Genomic DNA, 7,889 nt, shown 5'->3' with positions numbered 1-7,889 from the left:
AGTCCCTCGTGCGTGTGGCTGGCAGGGAAAAAAGCAAGAGCGGTGAGCTCCGAGAAGCGGACAGCCTGGCGTCCTTTCCCCTGGGGAGTTGAAGACTCGGTGCGGGGAGCATACGCCACCTCACCGTGGGGTGGGGAGGCGACGAAGGCACATTCTTACGGGAAGACAGATGTCTGGGCACAAAAGGCTTCCCTGACCGGGAATCGAACCCGGGCCGCGGCGGTGAAAGCGCCGAATCCTAGCCACTAGACCACCAGGGAGCTGCGCAGGCCCTTGTTTGGCTGCTTCATTCAGCGGAGACGGACAATTTTTTTTTTCTTCCCCTCCTCCTGCGCTCCGGGGGACTTTGGGGCTGCGGGGGGCGGGTAATGGTACCCGTCGTGTAGGAATCCTTTCATAAGGCGGAGTTCCCTCCCTGCCTTCTCCACCAAAGGAGCCCACCGACAGCCCACCGAGCGCCCCGAGACCCCCCCGCCCCCCCTCAGGTCCACACGTCCCGTTGCGAGCTGTCCGGTTCTGGCCGCCCCTCAGAACCGCCCGGGATACACGCCTTGGCGAGGCGGCCGCGTGTGGAGGGAGGGTCGCCGGGGCGGGGCAGTGGATGAGGTGGCCGTGGGGGATGCGCCGCGGGGGACACCCCGGTATCCCCGGCCTCAGAAGGCACTGTGAGGCAGGCGTGCGGGAACCGAGAGGCGGGGAACGGGACGCGCTTTCAAGCGAGGCTCCGCGGCCCCGACCTGGATGCCGGCTCTTCCCCCACCGCACCCCGCCACCTGCCTCACCCGCACTGTCCCCACCTTCGTGGATGACAGCTCTGTCCTTCGGCGTGCTCTGCCCACAACGTGTGCGTGGCTGCTGTTGTTGAATTCTTCCAGTTGCGCGATCCTGACGGCTACCGCTCGGCGTGTGAGTGGCGGCCCACAGGCATTTAAAAACCCCTGAGTGTGCTAGAGAGGTTGCTGCGGTGAGAGTGAGGAGGCCGATAGCCAAGGACTGCCCAAGTCCCCCGAGCAGAGAGTCCAGGAGCCAAGGCCGAAACAGCCGAGCAAGGGCCATGGAGGTGGTGCCGCTTATCTGCTGAAAACTTCTCTTTTTTTTTTTTACATCGGGTCTTTAAGATCCTTCAGAACTTGAGTGAGACTGAGGCACCATTTTCCAGCAACGACAACGCATGAGCGTCCTTGCGGGGCAGTCGGGGCATGAGGGGGTCGGGTATTTAGCGACCCCAGCGGAGAGAAAGGACGTACCTGAGTTTCCTGGTGCTGAGAGACGGGGTGGCGGAGGACGCGCTCCCCAGGTCCGTGCGGCGTTAGGGACCCCTTCCCCCGACGTGGTGGCGCGTGATGGGCAGCGGAAAGCGCTGGGCTGTGGCCACGGGATAAAGAAGAGGCGCGCCCTGGGCGGGTTGGAACACGTGTAAAAGGGAAGCCAGCGTCAGGTGCGACAGACGACACTAAGTGCCGTGACTCGGATTCGAACCGAGGTTGCTGCGGCCACAACGCAGAGTACTAACCACTATACGATCACGGCGCGCCGCAGCCTCGGCGACGGCGCCCGGCCTCGCTCTGCGACTTTTGACGTCAAACCATTGGAATCGCCGCGCCGCCTGGTTCTCGGACGACGGCGGGTACTGGTAGTCTTCTCTCTCGTGCCCGCTCTCCGCTTCCCCCTCCCTTCCTCTCAATTCTGATTCGTGAGGATAAAACGAAACAGAACGCCTGGGACGGTCGGGTGCAGCCGGAGCCAACGGCAAGAGCCTACGGGGGCCTTCGGGGGCCGCTCGGCTTCCTTCCGGCCCCACTCGGCTCGGGCCCGGGGGATCGCGGCCCCGGGCCTCTGCGGGCCCGGGCATCTGAGGCGGGTGTGGAGCGAGGCCCGGCGAGGCCATTCGGTTGCCACCCTGCCTTCGGAATCGCTCAACGCAGGGCTGTCTGTCAAACGCGACCAACACGCTGCGGGGACTCGCGTCTGTCGGGTTTTGCGAGGCTTTGGAGCGGGCACGGCCGTCGGGCAACAGGCGAGTGGCTCCACCTAGAGGTGAGAGCGCTTGGTCTGTGGTGGATTGAGGGCACGGCCGCCGCGGGTCTCTGTGGCGCAATCGGTTAGCGCGTTCGGCTGTTAACCGAAAGGTTGGTGGTTCGAGCCCACCCAGGGACGCGCCTCCAACTTTTGGAAGCAGGGCCTCCGCGGGTCCTTCTCTTCCCGCACATCCTCTCACGTAAAGGCGGACAGAGGCCCCCTCCACCACCCCTACCCTCCTGTTTTCTGTTGTCCTGTGCACAACGGACAGATCCTCACAGAAGGAGCTCAGGCGGAAAACAGGACGCAGGGAATCCGGAGTCCTCGTTTGTTTGTGCTAGGGTTTACTGACCCCTTTCCATATACCGGTACTTTTCAAATGTAGTAGTAGGTTCTGCGATTTTAGGGGTACCAGTCGTGCTGTAGCCATCATTCTTGCGCACACATCTTTGGCCGCTCGTACAGGGATTGCTGTAGGGCAGAGTCCCGGAAGAGCAATTGCTCTCTCCAGGCGTTTCCATAGGAATCCAGCGCTTCTCCGTTTCCTTTGTGATGTCAGCGACTGCGTTAGCTTTACAGCGCACATCTGTAACGGAGCACGGCCGGCCATCAAGTGCTGTCGCACCTCTTCGCATTTCTCCCCTGCCTGCCGTTACCGTGCTGCTGTCATGCTCTGTAGTACTTTACACGTGTTACAAACCCCGCGACCCATCGCTATTACCGACTGTTGTTTCGTCTGTCCCGTGGTTTTTAAGGAAAGTTAATAAGGGAAACGTCTTCTATATTTTCCCATGCAGATGCCACTCCTGTCGCCCTTCACGCCTTCCTGTCCACCCAGATGGAAATCTGGTATCAGTGTCCTTCTTACTGGAGGACTGTAACGTTTCTTGTAGTGTGGGTCTGCTGGTGATGAAGTCTTTCAGCCTTTGGGCGTCTGTAAATGTCATCGTTCACCTTCATTTTTGAAACACTTTTTATGCGGGGGGGGGGGCGGGGGGCGAGGAAGCATAGAATCCCACCTTGACTTCCCCCCTTCAGTCCTCTGAAAATGTTGCCCCATTGTCTTCTCACTTGCACTGCTTCTGATGAGAAATCTGCCGTGGTCTGTATGGTTGATTTCTGAATGTCCCATGTCCCTTTCCTCTGGTGCTTTGGAGTTTTTTTTTCTTTTTCAATAGATTTGAGCAACTTAATTATGATAGATGTGGTTTTCTTCATGTTTCTCAGGCTCTGTTCATTGTGTTCATTTGCCTCCTTGGATCGGCAGGTTTATCATTTTTGTCACGATGGGACATTTTTCTGCCATGGTTTCTTCAAAAATTGTCTCTTCTCCCCCAGTCTTTTCAGGGACTTCATTTACTGGTATATTAGGCCTTCTAATGTTGTCCCACCATTCACTGATGCTATGTTTATTTTGAAAAAAAAACAAAAAAACGTTTTCTTTTTTCTTTTTTTTAGGACTGAGTTTCATTTTGGATATTTCCAGTTATTCATGGCTTATGTTCTCTGTTTTCCCCCTGCAATTTCTAATCTGCGGTTAATTTCTCCTGGTGAGTTTATCATCTCAAAGGTTATCGTTTCCATTTCTAAAGTTGGATTCCAGCCCTTTTTATATGTTCCAAGTTTCTACTTAACTCTTTGGACATATGTAACACAATCATAATAACTGTTTAAAGTACTCTGCGCTATCTTTGACATCGTGCCAGTTCTGGGTCTGTTTTGATGGATTGATTGATTATTGTCCTCATTATGGGCCCTGTTTTCCTGCCTCTGTATGGCTGACATTCTTTGACTGGATGGCAGACATTGCTAAAATTTACTTCTTGGGTGTTGGCTATTTGGTAGTCCTAGAAATCTTGAGTTTTGTCCTGGGGTCCAGTTAAATGACTTGTCAAGTTTGATACCTTTGGAGCTTGCTTTTATGTTTTGCTTTGTTTTGGTTTGGTTTGGTTTTGGTTTTGGTTTTTTAGTAGGTCAGCCTAGGGCGGATTAGTCCCACTACTGATCATCAGCCCTAGGTTATTCCCATTTCCTGAGTGTTGTTCCCAATGGCCCATAAATAATGAGTAGTCCAGTCCTGCTGGTGGGAACGATTATGACTTCCTGTGTGATTTCAGCTTGTGGAGATGTAAGAGATAGATGATAAGGTAATGGGGGGTTCTGGATCTAAAGGTAACCTGGAGTGGGCTCCGTCTTCAGTGTGACTCAAAGGAGACAACGGAGTCCTGGCTTGCTGTGGTGAGTGGCCTTTCAGGTAGTAATTAGAACTCTTGCCATGTTTTTCAGAATGGAAAATGGCTTGGCACACTCCCTTTTTTGGTTCGAATTATGTAAATTTCACGAAAATGATATGATGTTTCCGCCCGGTTTCGAACCGGGGACCTTTCGCGTGTGAGGCGAACGTGATAACCACTACACTACGGAAACAAAGCCTGGCAAGCACTGTGACGCTGCATCCATGAAAACTTTAGGACCTGTCACAACTGTTCTAGCTAATTTTTGGAACTGAAAAACGCCCCAAGTATCAGTGGACCCCTCAGACCAGGAGACTTGGGGCTCCCGAGAGGCCCTTGCTTGCGGTTCTGCGCCTACCCCCAAAGAAGCAAGGACCCTGGGAACCCCACAGTTAGGCTTCAGGATCCCGCCTCGAACGTGGGTTTCCATTCCTGAACTCATCGCGGTGGTAGGGGGGCCACAAGTCGTCCCCGCTGATGCCTCGGCTCCCAGCAGCTGCAGGAGCCTGCGGGTTCGGTGTGTCTGAGTCCCAGGCGCACCCGCGCCGCCCAGCAGTGTGGACACCGCCCCTCCCGGGCTGGGGACCTGCGCCGCCGGGGCCCTGTTCACGGCGTTGGCTGTCAGTGTTCTTGACTCTTGACGGTCGGCCGATGCCTGGAATCCACCCAGGAACCGGAGGTCCGGCTCTCCTCGCCCTCCCTCCCCTCTGCTCCAACGCGCGGGCCCTGCGCGCGCTTTTCACGCAAGCCCTTTCGCCTCTGCGCTTCTCCCGTGTCCTTTCGGCAACAGTGTGTGTGTGTGTGTGGGGGGGGGTCGTCTATTTGGTATCCTTTGGGCAAAACGGGCCCCTCTGGTTCCTGCATGAGCTGCTTGCTCTAAAGCCATTGACACAGGCCTGTGACCATGAGCATCTGACAGGTCCAGTAAAATGTAGGGCAGGGAATGGAGGGATGGAAAGCAAGCACAAGAAACCGTTTTAAATGGCATAGAGCTGAAGAGTGGCATAGCCATGACTGGGGAGAGTGGGGTCACCTGAACCTCCTCAGTTCACAGGCACCTATTCCTACTTGGCATTTATGAGTCTGAGACTTGGGTGGGCCGCCCTGGAGTACCCCTCTTTGGCTCTGCTGCCAGACCTGAAGAGGCTTGTGGTGATTCTTGTGACCACAGCTACTTTCATAGATGCCTTTAAGAATTTAGAACAAGGTGAAGACAAAAGCCCTAGAAAAACAGGTGTTTTAAGTTGCTCTCTCTCCCACATCTGAATGCGTGTATTACTGTGTGAATTGATTAAACTGTACTTTAGCACAACCACTTTCCTAATATTTGGCAGTTTCTCTTTATATTCCTAAAAATATACCTACCCTGTTACCTGGTTATATTACTTCTGTTTACTTCCCATGGAAAAATGAATGCATACATCAAAAAAGGGGGTTCTACAAAAACGTTTATACCAATGCCATTTGTAGCAGGCAAAAACTGGATAAAACCCAAATGTCCATCAACAGGAGAAATGATAATACAAACTATTGTGTATTCACATAATGGATTACTCCCTCGTTAAAACAACCAACTATAGATCTGGCAATAATATGGATAATTCACCTCAAACAGAATGTTCAGCAAAAGATGCCGATCAAGAAATATTTTTGAACACTTAAAACATATCTATTTTAATGTACCTGTCTGATAGTCTTATGCAATTCCATTTCCATGAAGTATCAGAACAAAAGAGTGGTTCCCTCTTGGAGATATTTTTATGGGAAACTTCCTGGGTTGGTGGAAATGATCTATACACCCGTCTGTCTGAAAGTTACAAAGGTTTATATATTTATCACGTTTTACTGTATAATTTTTATATTTATATTTTTGACATCAAAAATAAGGTTATTTTTAAAACTAGAGAATTCTCAAAAAGAACAATTGTTTTAGGTTTTGGTTTCACTCTGACATATATATACATACTCATATAAGGTATATATGTTACTTTTACATATTCTGTAAAATCTGTGCAAAAGACTGATATAAATTAGAACTTTTTACATTTCCTAGGTAATGCTGGGACTTTGGGTCATCTTAATTTAATTTACTCTCCTCCTGATTTTTGAGTTATTGGCAATCCTTCAACATATATGTATTTAAAATCGCATAGGCATTATTCGTATTGTTCAGAGGATAATATTTGTTTGCTCCTATTTAACCTATCCATTGCTCTTCATTCCTTCCTACCTTTTCCACATTTCCCTTAGGATCATTTAACTTCTGACTAAAGAGTGGCCTTTTGCATTTCCTTTGGTTAGGGCCTGCTGCTTACCTTGTGAGACCTTCACTTCACTTGCCCTTGACAGGTACTAGAGGTCAGGGATTAGGAGCCACATGGTGGGCTGGAATTACACTACTGTAGCGCTTTTAAATGTCTTTTTTCATTGTTTTTGCTGAGAATTCAGCTCCCAACCTTTGGATGATGTAATGGGAATTTCCCCCTCTGGGTGCTGCCATGATGTTTTTTTTTTATTTGTCTTTGTTGTTCTGCAGTTTTGGGTGTGGTTTTCTTGTCCTTGACGGGCTTGAAGTTCATAGATCTCCTTGCACATGTGGTTTGATAGATCATCATGTTTTTTCCTTAATGGTGCATACTATCTTTCAATATTGTTTCTGTCCCATTTTCTGGCTCCTCCAACCTCTGATACTTGAATTACATGTATATTAGGCCTTTATGACATGACCCATATCTTTCTTATACTCTTGTCTTAATTTTTTCTTCCTTTTAGTCCTCTCTTCTTTAGTCTGGAGAGTTTCTTTCTACTTATATATTGCAGGTTAATAATCTCTCTTCAAGTGGGTCCAACCTGCTATTAAACTGATCTACTGACATCCTAATGCTAACCATTATATATTTCATCTCTATCATTTCCATTTGCTTTCTAAAATGGATTCTGTTTCTCTGGTGAAGTTTTTTATCTTGGCATCTACTTTCTGAACAGCTAAAATATATCATTTAAGTTTCCATCTGATAACTTCAAAATCGCAAACCCCTGTGAATCAGTTTCTGCAGTTTGCTTTCTGCCTCTTCTGTTCCTTTATGGTACTAGAATATTGTGACTGAATGATGAACCCATTGTGTGAAAAATAATGGCTAGTTTGGATGATTTGTTTCTCTGAAGATTCTTTGCCCTCTCTGGGGTGTGGGGCGGGGGGGAAAGGGGGGAAGGGCAGCAGAAGGACAGATCAGTTCAATCCAATCCTTCACTAAGCTGATTTGCAGTTGGTTGGCACTCCTGGGAAGTCTCACGCTGCTGTGCTGTGGACCTCTAGGGCTCCCAATTGAGACCTTGGGGTGTTTCCTAGCACCCCTCCTCTTTGATGATGAATTCTGAACTTCATTTGTATCTCCTTAGCACTGTGATACTGCTGAAAATTCCACTCTCTCTCAGCCACACTCTGCCTGTCTTCATAGCCTCTTACATGCACATAGCTTAGTTTGTAAATGTCTGGCAGGGAAATCCTGCACCAAGCATCCAGCTCACCAGTCAATCCACTCCAAGATCTTGGCTCCTCAAGTCTGAACCCTTGGACAGCTCCACCTGTCTTTTTTCTTCTTTTCTGTCCAGAAGCACAACATTACTTCAAGAGTT

General features: G+C 49.9%; 4 non-coding genes across 4 annotated transcripts; 1 reads left to right on the top strand and 3 right to left on the bottom strand.

The window, feature by feature from the left end:
* Positions 1 to 188: 188 nt before the first annotated feature.
* Positions 189 to 260, bottom strand: TRNAE-UUC (transfer RNA glutamic acid (anticodon UUC)). Its single transcript has one exon. It is a non-coding gene; the product is annotated as a tRNA-Glu (tRNA).
* Positions 261 to 1,458: 1,198 nt separating this feature from the next.
* TRNAH-GUG (transfer RNA histidin (anticodon GUG)) lies at positions 1,459 to 1,530 on the bottom strand. Its single transcript has one exon. It is a non-coding gene; the product is annotated as a tRNA-His (tRNA).
* A 553-nt stretch (positions 1,531 to 2,083) lies between these two features.
* TRNAN-GUU (transfer RNA asparagine (anticodon GUU)) lies at positions 2,084 to 2,157 on the top strand. The gene has a single exon. It is a non-coding gene; the product is annotated as a tRNA-Asn (tRNA).
* Positions 2,158 to 4,373: 2,216 nt separating this feature from the next.
* Positions 4,374 to 4,446, bottom strand: TRNAV-CAC (transfer RNA valine (anticodon CAC)). Its single transcript has one exon. It is a non-coding gene; the product is annotated as a tRNA-Val (tRNA).
* Between the last annotated feature and the right edge of the window lie 3,443 nt (positions 4,447 to 7,889).

Source organism: Hipposideros armiger, unplaced genomic scaffold (genome assembly GCF_001890085.2).
Source record: "Hipposideros armiger isolate ML-2016 unplaced genomic scaffold, ASM189008v1 scaffold_1700, whole genome shotgun sequence".
In the NCBI taxonomy this organism is placed as follows: domain Eukaryota; kingdom Metazoa; phylum Chordata; class Mammalia; order Chiroptera; family Hipposideridae; genus Hipposideros; species Hipposideros armiger.
The sequence above is the reverse complement of the archived record's forward strand: the minus strand, read 5'-3'. Positions and strand labels throughout refer to the sequence as shown.